Source organism: Tamandua tetradactyla, chromosome 3 (assembly GCF_023851605.1).
Source record: "Tamandua tetradactyla isolate mTamTet1 chromosome 3, mTamTet1.pri, whole genome shotgun sequence".
Lineage (NCBI taxonomy): Eukaryota > Metazoa > Chordata > Mammalia > Pilosa > Myrmecophagidae > Tamandua > Tamandua tetradactyla.
In genome coordinates, this window is record NC_135329.1 from 192,408,609 (window position 1) to 192,431,042 (window position 22,434).

The following is a 22,434-nucleotide window of genomic DNA, read 5'->3' on the forward strand; positions in this document are numbered from 1 at the left end:
TGAATCAGAGGGCTTCAGAACATACTCTCTCAGGTGGTCCATGGGTGACCGCATCCAAAGACTTGTCTGCTGGAGGAAGCTCATGATATTTCCACCAGAGCTATGCTGGTGCCTACCTTCCTTCTAGGAATCCCTTTGGGGTGCTTCTACCTGCCCACCTTCAGGCAGGGACATGCCTGTTCTCTGTCGCCTGAGGGGCTAATGACAGTCACGGGGATGGTCTAAGATGTGGCCCTGACTAACACAAATTCTAGGAACTATGTCTTCCCAGTAAATGATCTGTTGGTTCTAGTGAGGTCATCAGAGACACTCCAATGTTATCCCAGAGTCTCCAAGTACGTGTGTACAATTGTGTGCATAGCTGTTTAGAATCAGACAGAAGGTTGCTAGGCAATGCATTTCCAAAAAGAAGAGTGGGAAGAAAAAAAAAAAAAAAACAGATGACAGGGATGAGATCCAAAGCCTGTTATGACAAGAGGGTTTGGGTCCAGTTCATTTTGGTTTGATGGGGGTGTCACGGGGATGTCAAAGCTTGCTCAGCCCCGGCGTGAGTTTCCAGTCTTGCCTTCCAGCTCCTCACCCTCTGTCTCATGTGGTGGGGAAAGCTGAGATGAAATACAGCTCTCTGGAGGGCCATGCCTTTGTGAAAGGCTATTACAGCTGTAACAAAACTTTTATAATCTGCACTGTATCCAATTACATTGCTAGGCTCCTTGGGTCCCTTCCCAGTCTCAAGGAAAACACACACACCCTTTCTCTTTCTTTCTTTCTTTCTCTTTTGCACTCTCCCTAGTTTCCACTCACTAAAAGGTCATCTTGGTTGTTCTTTTCACACAGGTTTTCCTCTAACTTTTGATGGAAACTGGCCTGAGTCATGTTGGAAGGCTGGGTGGTATCTGCTTTGGGATGGGTCGAGTCGTTGGGGAAGGTAGGACAGATCTCCACAGTACAGCTCACAGGTTGGGAAGTCACTACCATTTGTCATAATGAGGCCTCTTGGAGGCTTCTCAGAGCCTTCAAAAACCTTGGAAAATGGCTTGCTGCCCGCTGCCTTTCCCTACAACAACATCAAGAGCTTGCCTTTATTGAGCTTAGGCTGTCTCTACCCACCCATCATCTTCACACTTACTTTGGGGAGATGGTCTAGTTTTGCTGTGAAGGAAATGTGCTAGAACCAGGGCACCAGGGTCCTTATCCCAATTCCACTAGTTACTATCTGAATGACCATAGGAAATGTATTTAATTTCTTGATTTCCTCATCTGCAAAATGGGGTAACAATAATTACCATAAAATGTAAGAGTTAAGGGAGATGCCCATGTAAAGTGCTGTTGACTATCCTTGGCACACAGTAAGCACACAATAATTGTTCCCTCTTTTTTCTTTTGGCATGTTGTGTATACTTTGGTGTGTTGGCAAGCTGTAGGTTGCAGTGACTTCTTTTCCATACGTTCTGGAGCACAAAGCTGGGCTTGGGGTGTGGTTTGAGAAAAAATGGGAGTGGGGCCTAGATTAGGGAGGAAGGAAGCATGGGAGGAGAGAGGAAGGAAATAAGTGGTTCTTCCATTCCAGGCTTTTTGAAGAGGATAGATAGCTCAGGTGTGCTAAAGACCTTGGGTGATCTTGGAGGGCAAGATGAGGACAACCGCTCCGATGATAACTCTTGGGATTGGATTCTTGAACCAGGTAACTCTACCTCTTCCTAATTACAGAATGTCCCAGGTGCAATGGGTTCAGGCCAGGAAGGCAACTATTTTCTCGTCACAATTTAAAGCTACTCTAATTGTGGGAGGAATGAAGAGTTTACTCTGACAAGATTGGTCAGAGACAATAGATGATTCCAAAACCTGAGTTTGTCAATGTCTGCTCTCCTGAGATATTCAAAGTATTAGGTAGATGGGATGATTGGCTTGAAAGTACTATAACACAGAGGCTAATGGTCATGCAGCCAAGCAGATCTGAGTTATAATTCCTTCTTTCTTTTATCTGTATCAACTGGGCTTGCTTCTTAAACTTTCTGAGTCTTAGTGTAATCATATGTAAAAGGGGAACTATGTCTATCTCATGAAGTTGCTATGAGAATTAAATGGGATAATGCAATTCAAACTCTAACATAGTAACTAGCCCCTATGCTTGTTAAATGAATGATAGGAAGAGAGAAAAAAAGAGAGAGAGGGAGAGAGAGAGAGAGAGAGGGAGGAAGGGGGGAATGGAGGGAGGAAGTTAGAAAGGATCAATGAGATTTCCATCACTTTTGTTTTTCTTTTCCTTCCCCTTTATGTTTCCTTTCTCCACATTTTTTTCCTCTTCTCACATTTTCCTTTTTCTTTATTCCCTTACTCCCTTTCCTCACCCCATTCCCTTCTTTTCCCCTTCCCTACCTTTGTTAACCCCCAGTATTGTCCTTCCTCTTTGCTAGTCTATAACTACCTCATCCATTGGTCAGTATCCCCAGGTATTAGCTGAGAGATATTGAAATTTGATCCATCTGTATGGAAAAGATGTCATGTTATTAAAAAGTAGGTCAGAAGGAGGCTGCCCTCCTCCACACAGGCTTCTAGGAACTTCTCTGACTCTCAGCACAAATTCATTGACTTCTTTGCTAGTTCTTGTGTGTTTTGCTAATATGATACAGGAGAGTACCTGTCGAAGAAATAGAGCCACCAGAAGAGAAGAAATAGGCTCATCCACTTGAGGCCATGTGGCTTTTTAGAGGAAGAACAGAAATGGCTATAAAGTAACACCACACAATTCTTTGTTGGTAGCCAAGCTTCCATCTGCCAAGCCTTATTTGTCTGGCAACCTGACGATGGAGAATGTAATTGAGGGGAAGAGAGAAGAATGGGACATGGTGCCCTATTGTACAATGTGAAAGAGATCATGGGAGGGAGGAAAAGAGTCGGCCTGGTACCAAGGGATGCAACAAAGGAAAGGCTCCTTGCATTCCTGAATCATTCGTTAAAAGCATAAGCTATTTTCAACCCTTGTTTATCAATGTTAATGAGAGTTGGGCTGGCAAATAGGGTATGACATGATGCATGGATAATTCAAAAAACCTTTTATTTTGTGTTGGAATGAAATTTCTTCTTATGCAGTCCATCTGCCTTGCTCATCATGTTTCGTCACAGCTTAAATAGACTTTTATTTTTCTAAGAGTTGAAGAAACTCCAAGGCAGGTGAATGGTTCATGGCCATAAGACAGAGGACTGGAAGAGCCCTCCCCAAGGTCATCTTCCCATTTCCAGGAAGTATTATACAAACATAAGGCTATAACACCCATTGCAATGATTTCTAGTGAAGACAATTATTGGTCTTTGAACAGAATGCTGATCCCCTGGAAAATTATTAGGGCAAGAAATTTATAATCTGCAGTGAAACAGAGGCATTACATCACCCAGTCAGGTGGTTCTCTGCTTTATCCTACACTCAGGGCTAAATCTTTCAGGCATAACCATTAAAGTAACAACTGAAATGCTCTTTCCCTCTGTATTTTCTAACCTCTCTGGCAGCATCCTTATTCTCCATCTTTTCCAATGAAATCATACATATACATACAAATGCACGTGTGTGTAAACACAGAAACACATGGTGATAGCGTTCATCTAAAACTGATTATTGTGGTTTGGAAATTTGGGGGAATGGAATATGTACAGTTGTGACACATCATCCAAGTTCTTTTTTTATTTCTGATTCTCTGGTGAAAGTGAAACTCTTCATACACTTTGCTGCATTTAGAAGTTAAAAACACTCCCCCAAATGCCTGAATCCCTACATATTCATTAATCTTTCTTCCTTTGCTAGCCCATAGGGTGATCTTTCTTCTGTAATATCCTCCACCTTTGCCTATTTTGGATATTGGAGAAGTTTTTTTTTCTCCCAATTTGTCTCAGAATTCACTTTTTTTTTTTTTTTTTGGCTATTGATTGTCTGGTACTATTTTGGGGTTACCAATTATGAACCTGGTGCACTTCAGGATTTAATCCTAGGAAATTTTAAATCTATTAACACACATTCCTTAGCCCACAACAGCAATGACGTGTTAAGAAGGGAGCATGTTGGACTGGTTACACCCTCCTCCCCTGCCCATCTTTGCCTCTTTCATCATGGTCCTCCCAAGCCTTCACATTCTGGAACAGCCACTTAGGGAACTCAGGGCCCAGTCTCTCTCCTCTTCTTGAACTTCCCGTCTGTTTCCATTTCTATAGCTACTCACTCTCTCTCCCCTTATTTCCTGCACTTCTGTGATCCCACAGATATAACATCTCTGTACCCTCCCACACCTCCACTCAGCTGCAGGTTTCCATCTCCTAGATTTAAGCATCCTGGATATCATCACATTTTTCTTACTGCAGCTCCTTTGTGATAATGCAATACACAGCTGCTTTTTCAGATCAGCTGACCTTCATTATACTTAAAAAATTTTTATTGCCTCAAGTTTTTGTTTTGGATGCAGGCCATTCTGGCCACTTGTCAGGACACTGTCCTTGGTGTCTCTCCTAAACCAACAATTACATTTTGAGGAGTGGGCTGTTTTATCACCATAAAAGCACGTAGTAACCATAACAACATAATGTAATAATAATAGCAATGATAATCCTAATGATGCTAGTTAGTATCTAAATGTTGGTTAATGTGTCACTCACCATGCAGAGACTTTCCCTTATTATCTCATCTACCCTTCATAATAATCCACCGAGGAAGGTACCATTACAAAGAGGGGAACTGAGACTAAGAGAGGTTAAATGGGTTGCCTAGGTTAGCCCAGTAAGTGATAGGGTTTGAACTTAGGGAGTCTTTCTCAAAGCCTATTCTCTATAGTACAGGGACTTCCAGAGTGCAATGGTCCTCTTCCACCTGGACAAAGGGCAGTCAGCCAGCGGCACGGTGAAGAACCAGGTGCAATTAATGTTGGAAAATCTCTCATGGATTATTATTACTTGTTCAAGGAAAAGCTGAAGAGACCTGGGATACAGATAGCAAAGAAGCAGAGAACACAAGCAGGTGACTTAGCTTGACAGAGTCATTTCTCTCTTGGGTCACTTGGCTTCTATTTGACCCTGTGCTTGATGGAGTTTCTGTCACCACCAAGATGCATATTCTGTTCCGAAGTACAATGTTACCATTAGCAGTGCATCAGGCTGTGGTTGATTTGGCCGCCCTTTTTAAGCCAGGGGCTGTGTAAGAAGTGAAGAATTCTTTCCGCAACAGCAGCAGCTTGGGAGTGAGCGGGGAGAACCTTCTTTTGGAACATGTTTGACGCGCACCAGGCAGAAAGGAAGCTTTCATTTAGCTTGGTTGGTTTGCAGGCTGAGTTAAGGGGACACGGTCAGAAGCTCATACCCTGTGTGTGGTCATTCAGCTCTGCTCTGTTCCACAGTCACAGCCCATGTTCTAAATCCTGGCCAGACATCTTGTAATGCATATGGCACACTGCTATGGTCTTTGCGGGGATGGGAGAATAAGGTGTGGATGAATCAGTTCAGCTCCCAAGTTATTGGCGAGAGGAGCAGCTCCCAACACACATTTGGAGGGCAGAGGGATCATCTGCAGATTCAAGCACAGCAGCATTGTCTGGTAGGATATTCAGTTTGGGGACACATTTCCTTGAAAGACACCATCGAGTCATCAGTATATTCTAAACACATTTGGACCTCTTCATTTCAAAGAATGGGAAACTGAAGTCCATGTACTTTACATGACTAAACCATGCAGTAAATATGAGGATCTCTTAGTTTCTTGCACTTTGTAAGAATTTCATCTATTCCAGAACAAGTTCATAGACATCTTTTCTATGCCAAATCGCTTTTGTACCTTTATCAAATATCAACTGGCCATAAATGTGGGGTCTTTTGGAGACTCAGTATTCAATTCTACTGATGTATTTACCTATCTTTGCACCAATATTTTACTTTCTTGATTATTGTAACTTTATAATAAATCTTGAAATCAGGTAGTATATGTCCTCCAACTTTGTTTTCCTTTTGCTAAGTTGTTTTGGCTCTTCTAGGTCCTTTGTGTTTCCATAAGATCTTTCAAATACACTTGTTGATTTCTACAAAAAAAAACTTGCTTGGGCTTTGATTGGGATTAGGTTGAATCTATAGATCAATTTGAGGATGGAATTAGTTCTCTGAGTTTTTGCCTGGTTTGAATCCCACAGATTAGAGTATCTTGGGGATAATTTCAGAATCCATAACACAAGCAGGGAACTATTTAGGATAAATGATTTTTTATGTTGATTTAAAGTGAATGAGGATAAATACTTACATTGAATATAAGCTACCTGAGGGCAGGGTTTCTAGGGCTTCACCGATAAGGATACTCAGGTGAAGGGGAATTAAAAGGAGAAATTTGACTGTTGTGAGCACCTGCTATGAGTCATATATGCAAAATACAAGCCTCATTTGTAAACTATTTAATTCCCATCACAAGCCCATGAGATAGGAATTTTTGGCACTCTTACAAATGGAGAAATTAAGAAATTAAGGAGGTGTGAAGCCATCAGATCAAGGTCACACAGGTAAGTAAGTGACAAAGTTGGCATTTAAACCCAGCTTGCCCAGCTCTACTCCGTGGTACTTCCCCTACCTCAGTGGGTTTCACACTGTGTACAGCAGGGACCAGAGGCCCATGTGAGTATGGGGAAGCCCAGAAAACAAGGGAGGCTTTCCCAGCACCCCCGCTCCTGCTTCAACGAGAGCAGTTCTCCTTGGACCGGTTGTATAGATTGGATTCTGCTTAAAAAAATTTAAAAAAGTCATACTATTCAATTAAGTTTACAAATCACTTCATGCTACCTTCCAAAATGCCCCTCAGTTTCTCATGGATAATGTTCCTGAAAGGTTTGGGATGGTGGTGAACAGTACTAAGGGCAGCCAGGGTCTGGAGCATTAGAGTGGGGCTGCTTTTCCATCAGAATCATGTTCTGTGCTCCTTCAGCTTGTCTGGGACTCTTGCCTTGTGGCCACGGGTGAAACTGATGGCTGCTGGCCTCCTAGCACCCAGTGCCCATTCAGACAGCTGGATCTCCACACAGGGCCACTAACAGTGCTTGTGGGTAGAGCTTCCCACAGTGGTCACTTATGTTCCAGACTGTCCCTGTCCTCACATGCCCTGAGCTTCAGTGATCCCCTCAGTTTTTGCAAGCTACTTCTCTGGGGTTTCTTCTTTAGTCTTTTCTTCATCAGCCTCACCCTTGGCAGTCAAACCCTAAAATTCAGCTTTCTTCTCTTCTTTCTTACAGAACCTGGAAAGATTTTTTGCTGAATTCCTGATATTCTTGTCTTTGCCAAAACCCAAAGGCCCTGATCTGCTGTGTGCTAATAAGTGCTGGGAGAGGTTATTTGAACGGGTCCAGAAATGATTTTGAATCTTTGTTCAATGCTCAGATGACAGGTTCTCTCCTTCTCCGCCACACCCCAGCACACATGCTTCCTGTAGATTCAGGAAATGTTTTATTTTTTTTTTCTCCATTTCACTTTCTCTACCACTCTTCTTCATAAACACTTCCACATATTCTGTTCTTATCACCTCTGTTCTGGAAAATTAATCAGAGAACTAAAGTCCCAGGACAAGAAGTGGCCTTGCAGGGGGGAGGGGACATTTAATCCACACTTTTGCTTCCAGGCCATGGCCACAGTTGCCTACACATAATAGGACTCTCTCTTTTGTTTTAGACTTCATCAATTTTCCATACCTTCTTATTTAAGTGTCTATGGGTTTTGTTTCACGGGATTTCATTTATCAATTTCCTGTTTTGCAATGCTTCCTTTCTTCTATTGAGGATTATTTCTTAGAGAATTGCAGAATGGATATCCATGGAGAGATACTACCATGACTTGGTGAAAACTATTGAGATCTCACATCAAATAGATGTACATTTCGGGGTTCTTTTCCTGGGTCAGTCATGATGCTGGGGAGTCACATTTGATTGTGTAGCTCTATTGATAAAGACTGGAGATGCCAGTGGTTGTACAGCTGTGTAGCTGACTGATTCTTGGCCTCTAATTGTAGCTAAAGACTCCTCCAGGTCAGTCAGTCATGGTACAAGTCCATGACGGTGACCACCCAGATGTCAGAAGATTTAGAGAATTGTGACTGATGCCCTAGTGCATAAGTTCCAAATCTAGCTATTGTGGAACAAAATGATTGGCTGATTGATTGGCTTATTTAGTTTTTGCTCTTGCCTTAAAGATTGGCTCTGTGAATTAGTCAGATACTTAACTCTCTACTGTGTTATGGACAGATTTCCCAGAGCACAAATGTGAAATTCTACACTCTCCTGTTTTCCAAGGACTCAAGTAGACGGAAGGGTCAGGTCCTCTGTTTCCCTTGACCTGGGAATATATTTTAAAATGTCTTTTATGGATTGAATCATGTTTCCTACAAGGTCATGTTCACATCCTTACCCATGTCCAGTCCTGTTGGATGTGAACCTGTTGGTAAATAGCATCTTTAGAGATGTTATTAGTTAAAGCGAAGCCCAACTGAATCAGGGTGGGCCTTGATCCAATATGATTGGAATCTTTATAAATAGAGGACATTTGGACAAAGGAGGAGATAGACAGGAAGAGAGATTGTCATGTGACAGAGGTAGAGATTGAGTTATAAATTTCTTGAAAACCACCACCAGAACACTATAGACTTCAGAAAAAGCATGGTTCCATGACACCTTGATTTTGGACTTCTAGCCTCCAAAACTGTGAGGCAGTAAATTCCTGTTGTTTAAGTCAACTAGTCCTTGGTGCTTTGTTATAGTAACCCTGACAAACTGAGACAAGTCTCTTCTTTTATTTCATTTACCTTTTTCCTCTCTATCTTCCCTTTCCTCTCCCTACAAAGCTCTAGAATTGTCTCCCTATACTATCCTTAGCCCATTTATTTTTAAGCAATTTTATTCACATACCATACAATCCATCCAATGTATACTCTTAGCTCTCCTTTGAGAAAGGATTTTCCAACCTCTCCCCTCTACAGTTCGGGGGCCTCTCCAGTACCCCAGCAGAGTTAAGGGAGAATACAGTCTCAGTCTTTGTGACCTTTCTCTTTTGTCATCTGCCAGAAGATTGGGATGCCCTTACAGCGTTAGACCCCTGAGTAGTTATACTGAGTCCATGCTGGTGAGGGGAATGGGTGTCCCCTGAGTGTTGACACATTGGTTATCGTTTCAAGAAGAAGACCTGGAAAGATAGACTCTTTTGGCCTAAATAAAATTAGCTTCTCCACACTTGGTGAAAGAAAGAGGGGACAAAAAAGAGAAATCCTGGCCCTGTGTATGGATGAGAGGAATGAGAAGGGCTAGAGATATATAAAGAGTTGGAGAGGACATTGGAAGAAGTTCAGAAGCTTTCAAGTTGCCAAACAACATTGTTTCTATTTCAGACATTACCATGCAAGAAAGGAAGATCTAGTGTATAAAAAAAGAGCTCAGTCAAAAGTTGACTGTATAAATGTTTGGCAATTGAAATTGTTTTTCTGGTACTATCTCAATGCACCAATGGGGAAATATCTCAAAATTGTGGAAAGATGCAGTTACACAGACACAGCCTCCCATGGCATGATGACCCATAGCAGGCACCCTTTTCCCTTTTCTCCTTAAGCCCCCAAACCAAAGACATTGGGTGATATCATGATATGTGAGTATGTGAGACCCTTGGACATTCAAGGAGACCTGGCAATGGACATTCCTACCTCTTGTGGATCTCAGGATTTTCATGAGATGAATACATTAGATTCTTTTCCCTGACATTTTTTACCTTGGGCCTGGAATAAAGAGGGTATTTCTTTCCTGAGTTGTCATTTTCCCATGTGAAAAGGAAAATTTCCTCATTTATGCAATTTGCTTCTCCTTGACCTTTGCTGCGTGTGGATAGGAAGCTCAGCTATAGACAAAACAGTTTGAGTTTCCACAAAGTTTTGTTTTCTGTTTTCAGGCTCTGGCCCAATACTCCATGGTTCCACAAGCCATTTATAGGTTCCTTGGAAACTTTCATGGGGTCCTTTACCTGATCTCTGCAATTATCTATGTATGGAAGTTAGAATCCAAGAGAACCTCTCTTCTGGAGTTACAGGAACTGCAGCAATCTGACTTCACTTCTGTTGCAGTAAGAATGAAAGTGTTTCCCATGAACAGAATCTCCTCCTTCTAAATTCCTGGAGGTAATTATTCTGAATTATGAAGAAAGGGGAACATCTGAAAGTTCCCTTGGTCTGAAGTTCTCAAGCAGTAGTCCAACTACTGCTTTGCCATCGCAGGAGCTCAGGAAATATCTACTGAATTGAATTTCTCCTATGCTGCACAGTTGTTTCATTTTTGATGCTAGCTTATTCTATTTAAACCCATATGGTTTTATAGATGAAAGAGAACTTAGAGAGAACCCCCTCCAGCACTTGGGTTTTATATATGGTAAGCCTGTAGCCTAGGATAATGAAATGATTATCTAGGATTCTACAACCATTGTCAGAACTGAAAATAGCACCAGGGAGGTGGGGAGGGAGCTCCCTATTAGAGTTTATTCATAGTGTCAAGCTGTAACCCCCCATGTCCTTAAAGCATGTGATAGAGAGTCCGGCTGTTGAGAAATGGCCCCAAGTGGTCCAGACTTCAAAGAGACTCTTCCTGTTGCTGCTTTTTCTGAGCTATTGTCAAACAGTAACTCCCGAGAAGATTTTTAAAATCTGGGGAAAGAGGACAGACATTCTGTCCTGGAGATGGGACCACTTTGCTTTGAGTTCTTCCTGCTTTCACTTCTTAGGTGGGATTTGAAATGCAGTACATCTAGCCGGATGCTGCAAAGTTCACAATGCTTTATATCCTGGGTTCCCTTCATGATAGAGCAGAAGTGAGTTGTGTGGCCCCCAATATAGAGTTATATGTGTGGCTCCCAATAGTGCTTTGATCCATGCTACGGGGCCTGGCCAAATAGTTTTCTCTAGGCTTCAGTGCACATCTGGAATGTAGGCTTCTCTGTTAGCACCGATCTTGTTGTCTTTTCCATTCACTTCACCCTGCTTTTGCAATCCAGTTCAAGCTCAATTCTTTCCTGTGGCACTTATTGAGAGGATCAGGCCTTGGGCGTCGTCTCTGACTTTAGGTGAAGACTTTTCTCCCCTCAACCACCAGACCAGTGGTTCTTACATGCAAGTAAACTTCAAAGTCACTGGGGGAGGGAGAATGACTGCTCACGTGAAGAGTACTGTGCTTTACCCCTCAGAGTATAATTCAGTAGGTCTAGGATATACACAGGAACCTGCATTTCTAAGAAACAATGCAAGTGATTCTGGTGGAGGTGGTACAGAAATGAATGACACTATGCAAACCTCTATACTCTGTCCCTTGAACTCTGCCTACAGAAACTCCCTAAGGCCACATTCTCCACTTTGAGCATTTGGCACTCAGCAATGGTCCTTGAGTTGGGTCTTTTTGAAACCTCAGCAGAGTGAGGTTTCAGTATTTGAGAAACCTATCCTTTTCCTGAGAAACAGGGCTCATGCTCTTATCAGTAGTACATTGATAAGAACATGGGCCCTGGAACCACATATCTTAAGTACCATTTCCTGTTGTATAGCTGCCTACATTTCTAGACAACAAATGCAACATTCCTCCTTATGGAAACTACATAGATCAGAAGACAAATTTTAAACTTCTTTTCTACCTTCCTCTTACCTCTTCCACAATTAGCAACCACATCAAGTTATTACTGCCCCTTGCTTCTTTGGATTATTTTATTCTTCCTCTGGTGTCTAGTGAGGGAGGCCACATAAAGACTTGTGGTTTGGGGTGGCACGTGGCACATCAGTAAAGTTTGGAGCTATGGATCTTCTACTGTTGGCACTTGCTGTGTTTTATCACCACCTGATGCACTATAGTTCACAAGCTTGTATGAGTTTAGCTGAAAGGGTCCCTGATTCCTTGTAGAAAACATGTATGGTCTTTCCAAATTGTACCATAGGGATCATGAAAATGTATGCTATCTCTGTTTGGAAATCACTTGCCAACTCACTTCCTGAATTGCTTGCTTCTTATAAATTACCATGGGCAACATATGCTAGAATAATCTGGTGTTTTAGGTTACAAAACTGAATACTCTCCTAAGGGATGGAGATGGGTGGTCAAATGACTCAGAGGTCATCATAGGGCTCCAAGGCTGTGTTGTCTAATGTAATAGCACTCACCACATGTGGCAGTTGAGAACTTAAAATGTGGTTAATGCAACTAAAGAATTTTTATTTTTAATTTTCTCTCTCATCTTATTCCCTACTTGCTCCCTCGCCTTTGTTTACCACTCTTGTCTCTACTGCTGCTATTTGGCCAATCTAGGACTAATAGAATTGACTTTAAGACAACTGAAGAGATGAGTTGGATTAGACAGCTTCTGTCTATCTTTTTTTCCAAAGATGGTCTTTTGGATTCATCTACCTTTCCTCTGGTTCTTATCTTCAACTTCTTTTTTTTTTAATAGATATTTTTGAGGTCTTGCTATGTGTCATGCCTTGCTTAGGTACCTTTCCTCTCACACTTCCATTCCATGAAGAAGCTGTTCTTAAACAGTTACAGAGTAGTGTCATGAGGGCAAAGTGAACCAAATGTATTTGGTCCTTGACCTTCTGGGGTTTATTTCAATAGACAGTCTAGATGTAGATTAATGTGAAAGATGTATACACATAAATACTTTTAAAATTCAAACACTGAATTCTACAGGGTTGGAAAGTTTTACTATACATTGAAGGCTTAAGTCAAAATGACACAATGTCAACATTGAAATTATTTCTCTGGCAGAATATCTACTTGCAAGTGTAGAAATGGACCTAGAGAGTGGAGAATTGAGGTAATTGTCCAAATACTTAAGCCCAAGACAGGATGCTGTCAAGCAATTGTCCTCTCTACCCCCATCTCCAAAGTCTTAAACCCAAGAGCACTGGGTGGAACCATTCTGTAAGCAATGTTTTAACTGTGAAAAAAACCTTGGAAATTAAGATTCAAAAGATAAGATCAACAACAGGTGCCCTTTGCTTTCTGCAGTAGGTGTGTTTTTGAAAGTTGGGTGTCAATATTTTCCCCCATTAATCTAATCACAGTCTAAATATAACAGAAGGGCTGGCTATTTAAAGAAGCCATGAAGTTGTTCTCATTGCAAGGTCCTTTTAAAGTTATAAAAATCACTTTTCAAAGATCAGGTTAACTTATACTATATTCTCTTTGAAGTAGGGGCATATCATGTTTATATACATTACCGATAGGTTAAGGATGTAAGCCTTTATGCATTTGTCAAGAGCTAGGGGCTTTAAGAATTTTATATTTGTCACATATTTATATGTATATCTTGAAGACCTGAAACGAGTTTTTCAGGGGGCAGATAAATGGCTGGGGATTGTTCACTGAGCTCTGATCTTTTCTAGCCCATGCAGCCCTCACCCTTTCTTCAGCAGCCCACATCTCCTTCCTACCCTCTACTCTGCCTTAAGGAAACTCCTTTTAACTAATCATTTAACTGATCATTCTTCCTTAATATGAATGCCTTTCCCCAAGCACTAGTCTATGTTAGAATAATCTAGTGCTCTGGGCTGGAGAAATTAAAATTGACCTAAGGGATGGAGGTTGGCCAATGACTCAGAGGTCATCATAGGTCACTATCTGCAGCTGTCCAATAGAGTAAAACCAGCCACATGCAGTTATCAAGCATTCGTAAAGTGGCTAATGCAATTAAGAACAGAATTTTTAATTTAATTTAATTAATTTAAATTAAAAAATTGACATGCATTTCAGTTAGTAGAAAACTTAAGTATGCTGGAAACCTTTTGATTACGTCTCAACTGTGAGTTTTGTGAAAACTAAATATAGATCAAATATTCCTAAAAATATTTCAGCATCCAAATTGAGATGTGCTCTAACTGCAAAATACACACCGGATTTTGAAGATCAGTTAAAAAAAAAGAAGCTCATTAAATAGTTTATTAATAATTTTTTATATTGGCTACATGCTAGAATGATAATATTTTGGATATATGGGTTATCTAAAATATTAAGATAAATTTCACCTTCTCTTTTCACATTTTTTAACATGACTACTAGAACATTCAAAATTATAAATCTGGCTCACATTATGTTTCTTTTGGACAGCACTATTCTCAGGTATACTGTTGGCCCTACTTCAAGACCACTCCCTGGAACTAGCCAAATATGTCAGCTATCCTTATGGCAGGGTGTGGGGATTTTAAGTTGAACTCTTTTTAGCTGAAGAAAATCCATTAATCTCCAGATTTTATTATTTTAATTAGCTTCTAAGTAATAGCTTGGATGATAATTGCTTTGAGATCTTTGGATTTTTTTCTTGCATGCCTTCTGTACTATGAAACCCATATGCACAGTTAATGCATTTTTTAATAGTAAGATTTACGGACAATAGTTAATTTAGAAAGTTAGATTTGGAAAGAATATCAGAAAGTGTTTACTTTGAACATATTTCGTAGATGTTGAAACCATTGCCTGGGGTGAGGAGAAGACCTGCCCAATTGCATTCTGCTCTGCAGTGGCACTTGTTCCTGTTATATCACACCAGAAGTGGCTGAGGCCAAACACAGCTATGCCCATTATGACAGGTCATTATGAGGCAACAAGCTAGCTGGCTATTAATGAAAACCAGATGATGGACCATGAACCACATCATTTAGAAGGTCGACTAACTGGAATAAGGCCTCCGGCCTTGTAGAGTGGCAGGAGCTTGGGTTAGGAGTTGGGAGTGGGGTTTGCTCATCCTATCAAATGAAAGGGTTGAGGCAGAAGGTCTCCAGGGCTCCTCCCTGCCCCTACAAGCCAGAACTCAATCGTTTAAATCACAGTCTGTCTCTGGCCTCCAGCTCCAATAACACCAACATGCACTTACCTGGGTTTGAGCAGGCTAAAATTACAGGCCAGCAATCCTGTCCCACGGGGGTGGGGGATGGGGGGAGTGGGGGAGTGCAATGGCAGGGAGAGCAACAGGCTCTGTGACTCTTTTGTAACCTCCCCCTTGCTTTGTGACCTTCTTCTTTGTAGCAATGTGTCCCATTACCCACAGCTTTGCCAGGTCAAGTGCATTCACATTTTAAAGGCATTTGAAACATTTATCAAATTAACATCTAGAAAGCTCATACCAATATTTACTCTCATAACCATGTATAAGAGGGCCTATTTTATGGAATAAGAAACACCTCATTGTTATTTCAATTTGTTGCTTTATGATAGTAAGTGAGATTGAGCTTGTTCCCCATATATTTATTGGCAATTTCCATTGCATCCCTTATGAAATGACTTTTCATCCTGTTCAGTTTTCTTGACTGTTTTTTTTTTCTATTTGCTGGTTTGTAAGTATATTTGACATACTTATATATAAGCATGTTAATCTTTTCTTGTCATACAATTGCAACCCTTTCTTGGGAATAATTTTCCCTGTTTGTAATTTACCTTATTACATAATAACATTTTTATATGGTCACATTTATTAATCTTTTTACTGTAAAAACCATGCCTACTTTTATACTTTTAAAGCATCTTCCCCAAATCCAATCAGGTAATTTTGCATACAATAGTTATGTACTTTTCTCTTTAATCTAGAAGCATTTATTTTGGTATATGGTGTGAAGTAAGAAGCTGAATTCTTTTTTCTCTGAATAATCAGTTATCTCCCACACTGTTTATTAAATAACCTATCCTCCTCTTTCTACCTTCCACACCCATTTAATCTACTCCATTGCTGACATCATCAGGAAAGCTTTTCATCAGAAAGTCTGAACAGCATAATTATTCTGTGTCAAACCAGCTTGAGTTATGTGTGGTTGTTAGGATGGGTGGAAAGTATGATGAATTAGAGTAGAAGTGAAATGATTTATCATTAGATATACATAATGCCAAAAAAAAGGGGGTATGAAGTGAAGATTCCAGCTAAATAATAGAATATTTCATATGTTCCATTGTAAGTTTGATTGAGACTAGCTGGACTTTATTTATTACATTTATTACATTTATTATTACATTTATCATAAAATCTTTAGGATTTAGCCCAGGGTACACTTGGTAGGTGAGTCAGACAGATTTTCTGGGATCAAGGGGCTTTTCAGTGTTGACCAGATGTTATCTCTGCATGGGCAAATGGCCCAGGAAGTCTGGTTGTGATTTGGATTATTTCTTTCTGATGTAGATGTGGCTCCTTTTCTTCTGGGTGGACAGCGTGAGGACTGAGTAATTTCAGTGGGCACACAAGGTCCTTTAAGGGGAGGACCTCTAACTTGCTGGCTCAATCACCCTCTTTACAAAGCACGATGCCAGCTGCTGCTCTGACCAAATAATTTCCCCTTTTAGGGCCACGAGCTAACCAAGGAGCACTATAGACCCTCTAGGATACTTCCTTCTCAGGGAGGTAGAGCTCAGAATAACATCTGAGCCAGGGAAAAAGACTTTGAAGTTCATTGTGTCTGAGTACTGAGGATGTGCTCTGTCCTTTGGGGCTAGATTTTACTTTAATTTAAGGACACAAAATAAAATCCAACATACCCTGCTCACCAGCACGTGTTCTGAGGGGCTCCAGGAAAACGCCAAGAGTCAGCAGAGATGTCTTGAATATTTGGCTCATGTCAATTTGCCACCCTGATGGTTCCTTCTCTGGGAATGTAGGCCCCTTTTGGAACATTGGCCCTTTTCAGAACATGCTAATTTTATGTTCAGCATCCTTGAGTGTGTTGACTCTGGTTTGCATTGTGTTTCTTTTCTCCTGAGGACTGTGAAGGTTGCAGGGGGGATAGTCATGTAAAGACCCCTAGACCACAAAGTTTCTAGTTCAGAAAAGGCACCACATTTTGCTTAGCCTACTCTCTGCGTCCATCCCCCTACTTGCCTCCACCCTCTCATTTATCACAGTGTCCCTCCCTTCCCTTAAGACATAGTTCAAAACTCTTCCCAAGTTTACACCAAACAAAAGAATGTTCCATTCGTCTTTCTCATTCACATGCCTTGCCTGATCCAGCATCGTTTATGAAAATCTAGAGAAATTGTCTATTTTGCATAACATCTTGAACTTTTATTATTATTCTCTGCACACAAGATTCTTGGCTACATGGTCAACCTATAAATTCTGGCTTCAAATAAGTGCCCAGTTCTGATGATCTTAGAAATATTACACTTTGGAAGTGCTTTAATAAAAAAAATAGCAAGGAGACTCATCTGTTTGAGATAGTTTCATTACAATCTCATGCAAAGTCAGAAGGATGATTTAGAGAAATTCTGGTGTTACTGGGATCTAATAGTGTACAACTAAAATATCAGAATTCATTGTGTTGCAAGTGACAGATGCCCAACTCAAACTAGTGTGAGCAAAATGGATATTTTATCATAGTTGAAGCTGAGAAGTCCAGTTGTGCAGCTGATTTTGAGTCTCAACTCTGTTTTTCACTCTCTGTTTTGCTCTCCTCTGCAATTACTTCAATCTCAGCAGACTTTACCCAAGTGGAGGCAAGGATGTCTTTTAGCAACTTCATCCCACAATTTAGAAAACCCTATCTGAAAGAGAATGCTTCTTTCCCAAAAGTTCCACCCAAAGCCCTGGGAAGGGTGATTGGCCCAAGTTGGCTCACGTGAAGTTGAAGAAATAACTTCCTCCTCTGAAATAATCACAGTGACCTTATCAAAGTGCCCAGTGCTAGATTCGAGGTTGAAAATAACTTCTCCCAAACCAGATGGACTGGGAGAGGGAGAAATAAGGCTTGCCAAAGGGAAACAAGGGTGCTATTTCCAGATGAGGAGATGTTGAGAAGGCAGAATAGCAATGTCCACTTCAACAGATGGTAGGCGAACAGTAGGAAGGAGTTTCTTAGTCTGCTCTAGGTGAGTTTGATGGCATCCATTACCTTGTCATTAAGTCTCTAGGACATACAAATCATGCTGCAAAGTAAGGAGTGTGGGCTATTGAGGGAGAACCAAGAAATCAATGGACTTTAGAGGTGATGTGCAGTATATGGGTGTGTTTGATCAGAATTCAATCCCACTCCTCTCCCTGGCCCTGTTCTCCCTCTGTCCCTGTCTTTACAATATCAGTCCTCCTTCTGCTCCTTAGTTCACCTTGGCAGCCCCTTGCAGCCTGTGTAGCTCATATTAAAGCTTAGTGAATGCAAATGAAGCATATTGGGGATGCCTCTTGCCTATTGGCGTTTCTTTCCCCCCTGGGCAGCAGCATGTACTGCATTCCCTGAGGTCACCCCATTTTCTCAAACAGTACCTTGCCCCAAATACCCCAGATGGCAGCACACAGGAAGGAGATGGTTGACCCCATTCTCTGGTTCCCTCTGGTACTGCTGCAGCTGGACACTCTGCTTTATTAAGAGAAGCAGCAGGTCACAGCAAAAGGAGTGCTGCTGCAATGAGAATTTATGTATCCAGGTTCTAATCCTGGCTCAGAAATTAACTGGCTGGATGAGTTTAGGAATGTCTCTGGGCCTTATTTTTCCTTCCATCATTGATTATACTGTGTCCTCTTCATTCTAACCAGCTTATAAGACCCCTTCATGCTCTACCACACATTCAGTCCAGAAATCCAGTACATTAGCTTCAACTTTTCCCTTTGACAATTAGAGAGAATAAAACCTATCTCCCCAAATGATTTCCCAAGAATAGATAGAAGCTGTTTGGCATAGGAGAAGAGTTTTAAATCTTACTCTTTCACTGGAGAGGCATGATGCTGGCAAGATATTAACCTTTCTTTGCTCACTTTTATGACAGGGTGTTATAAGGCTTAAATGGTTAATACTTGAAGATCACGTGGGACATGGTAAATGCCTGTAAGGCTATTGCTGTTATTGTTTGATATATAATGTCATGTTTAAAATAAAGGTAATAGGGCAGTGCAACGGTGGCTCAGTGGCAGAATTCTCGCCTGCCATACAGGAGACCCTGGTTCGTTTCCCAGTGCCTGTCCATGCAAAAACAAACAAACAAACAAATAAGTAAAGGTAATATGTTGGAGTTTAGTAGTTCCATATCTGTTAAAGACTTGCCAGTGGTGTGAAGTAACATATGAGGCATCTGGTCTCATTTTGTGGCAGATGTTATTTTATTATTATCACATCATTCATTCAACTTCTTTCTTTTGCTCTCATTAGCAGAGTGGCCCCACTCTATGGATATATTCAAATTCTTTAATACTTTTCTCATACGGGGGCACCTCTTAGTTAACACTGGATGGGATCTGAGCAGTACTAAAGCTGTCACTCACCTCTGACGTATTATCATAAGTGTATTAGCCCTACCTGGAACAAGACTTCTTTTCTAGCAGCGAAGTCACATCATTCATTCTTATTTAGCTTATAGCTAAGAAAGCCCAAATTGTTTTCATATAAACCATTGGAAACTAGTTTTAAAATCCAAGTTTCAACTCTAGAGCCCTCTGTCTTACCTAATCAATTTTACCTTCTGGGGTAAATATTGAAAAGCTTTAAAGCACAGGAAATTCTGTCTTTAGGCATTTGGTGTCAGTTAACAGACCCCATTTTATTTATTTACATTTTAAAAAGCAAGTGTGAAGGAGCAGTGAGACACTGAGCATCAAGCTGAACAGGGCTGTTAATGCTGGGGTCTGAGAGCTCGTTCTGGTCTGCAGGATTCGGGGAGTCATTAACAAATGTTAACCAGCCTTTATTCTCTTGAAGTGGAGGGAGACGTCACTTCAACTCAGTAGTATTTAAAACTTTGCTTAGGTCTCTGTTGGCAGTATGTCACAGTGTTTGTTGTTACTATTGTTGTGGGGACTGAAAGTGAACATTATGCAATCTCTGTCACCTCCCATTCCCTCAAAATGCCCAGAATAAAGAAGTCATTTAGTTTCCATTTGGGAACACTGCTTTTCCATAAATGAATCTTTTCTTTTTAATCTGGCATATAATATTGGCATTTGGTACAATTGTGCCCAAAACTGTATCTTTGTGGCCAGCTATACATAATATTTATAGGGTTTTTGAAATATAGAAAATTAATAAACAATCCATTCTTCAATCCTGCAGATATTCCTACTAATATACGTTTTTAAATGGTTTTATTCACTACCATACAATCCATTCTAAGTGTACAGTCAATGGCTCCTGGTATAATCACATAGTCTGCATTCATCATCACAACCAATATGAGAACATTGTCATTTCTTCTGGGGGAAAAAAAAATCCCATGTTCCTTATTCCCTACTTTTATTGACATTTAGCTTTGAAATAATGCCTTTGTTGCAATTAATGAAGGAATATTACAATGTTACTGTTAACTAACATTGTATTAGTTTGCATTAATTATGTTTTTCCATATACCACCCTATTATGAACACCTTGTAATAGTGACGTATGTTTGTTCTAGTTCATGTAAGAACTGTCTTATATTTGTACAATTAACCCATCATCATCATCCACTCTAGGTTTTGCTACATTGTATAGTCCCAGTTTTCATCCTCTACCTTTCCTTCTGGTGACATACATGCCCCTAGCCTTCCTCTTTCAACCATATTCATACTCAGCTTTGTTAACTACACTTACAATATTGTCCTCTCATCACACAATATAGTGTGCTATCCATTTTCAAACATTTACAGTTGACCTTATTAAACATTCTGTACTCCATGGCCAACTATATTAATTGCCAAAATTTTGAGTTTCCTTTGTTCCTCCTTTCCTAAGGGAGCTGAAGGACAAAGTTAAATACTAAATGTTTTTTATACGTGAAAACCATACCTAAGAATTTTAGTATTTGGCTCAAATCTCTTCATTGTATCTACTAAAATATAATGAAAGATATACAGAGATTTGTTGATAAAATTATGCCACCCCATGTGGATAACATTCTTGTATCTACTTGTAATGTATTAAAACATACGCACTGCCCTGAGTTGGGTTTTTCTCAGTAAAAAAAGTCTGGCTCCCTGTGATCATCAATCACTTTTATCAAGGCTCATCAATTAAAATCTGGTAAAATGTTTCTCTATTTCGATGCTTTGGGCATTTCTCCCATTCTCCTCAATCCTTGACACTTGACATTGGGTGTGAAATATTTCTTTCAACTTTCATCCTCTTTTTTTTTTTTTTTTTTAACTAATATCTTCCATCCTCAGTCTTGATGGCTTCTTTTTGTGCTCATTCTATTTCTGTTCCCAGGTCACTACTACCGAAGAAAATCATGTTCTCTGTTTCTTCCATATGCTTCGTGAACCAACCTCAGCTGGAGCCCCTCTGCCCCTGAACCACTCGTTCACTAAGCTGGTGTAGACATTCAGGTACATCTAACCCTTTCCCCTCCATTAATTAAAATATCAGTGACCACGGGCTTTTTAATGCCACTCTGTGGTTTTCAGCATGATGTGGATGCAGAGAAGAAGGTGATAATTTTCAGTATAAGTTAGTTAAGCACCTAATTTTGGGTGGTGATGGCTTGTGGGAATGAATGATGTGGAAGGAACATGGGAAAAAATATGAGAAAGAGGAACAGGAGAAAGAAAGAGGAAAAGGAGGAGGAAAATATCCAGAATAAGATGAATAAGGAGGGAAGGCGGAAAACGAAAGAAGTGGCTATGATATCATATTCCAAGGAACACATTAGTAGAAAGGAATCTAACAATGATGTAGGGGATTGGTTTTTCTTTATTTAAAAAAATTTTTTTTATTGTTTTCCATTTATTTAGGCTCATGGTCTGATTACATTCTGGCTGTCATTGTATACATGGCCAAGGCAGGTTTTCCAGACCTGTTGAGGTTCTTCCTGACCTTCTGGAATGTCATTCTTGATGTCATGAAAGTGTCTTGACTCCTGCATCCCTGGCTGTATGAGCCAAAGTATTAATCAATCCACAACAGTATGTGACTCTGCTGGAGATACAAAGCAGTATAAATGAAGCATTTTGCCTCATGGAGCTCATTAGCTAGATGGAGAGATAAATCCTATGGGAAATGATAAATAGTGCCTTCTAGCAATTTGCAGTGTGTGTCAAAGAGGTAACTGTAAAAATAAGAGTGCAGCCATGCAGGTGAGCAGGAGCTCAAGGTGGGATCTTTTGGGAAGGGGATGCAGTGGAGAGCTTATTATTTGGGGTCTAGACACACAAGTTCAGCTCATGGGCCTGCCACTTGCTTGTGATATGGCTTCAGCCATGTCCTTTTGATTCCATAAAGGCTCAGTTTTCAGAGTTGTAAAATCGTCCCTATAGTGTAAAGTACAAAGCACTTTTCATGCTCTCAATTAATCCTCTTGGTGGTTCTGTAAAATGTGAAGCATTGTGCAAAGTTAACTCTTCTTATCATTAAGCTAGAACCTTGGGTGGGGGGGGGGGAGAGGTCCATACTGGACAATGTTCTCAGAGGAGATTCCTTAGGAGAACAGGGTTTTCATGTCCTATGTTCTGAAGAAACTAGGGACGAGCAGTTCCATTAGACTGGGAGAGGCA

The 22,434-nt window shown here is 40.5% G+C and overlaps 1 long non-coding RNA gene across 1 annotated transcript; it reads left to right on the forward strand.

The window, feature by feature from the left end:
- The first annotated feature begins 442 nt into the window (after positions 1 to 442).
- Positions 443 to 21,231, forward strand: LOC143676550 (uncharacterized). Its single transcript, XR_013172166.1, has 3 exons — positions 443 to 547; positions 1,571 to 1,684; positions 21,152 to 21,231. It is a non-coding gene; the product is annotated as an uncharacterized LOC143676550 (long non-coding RNA).
- Positions 21,232 to 22,434: the final 1,203 nt, after the last annotated feature.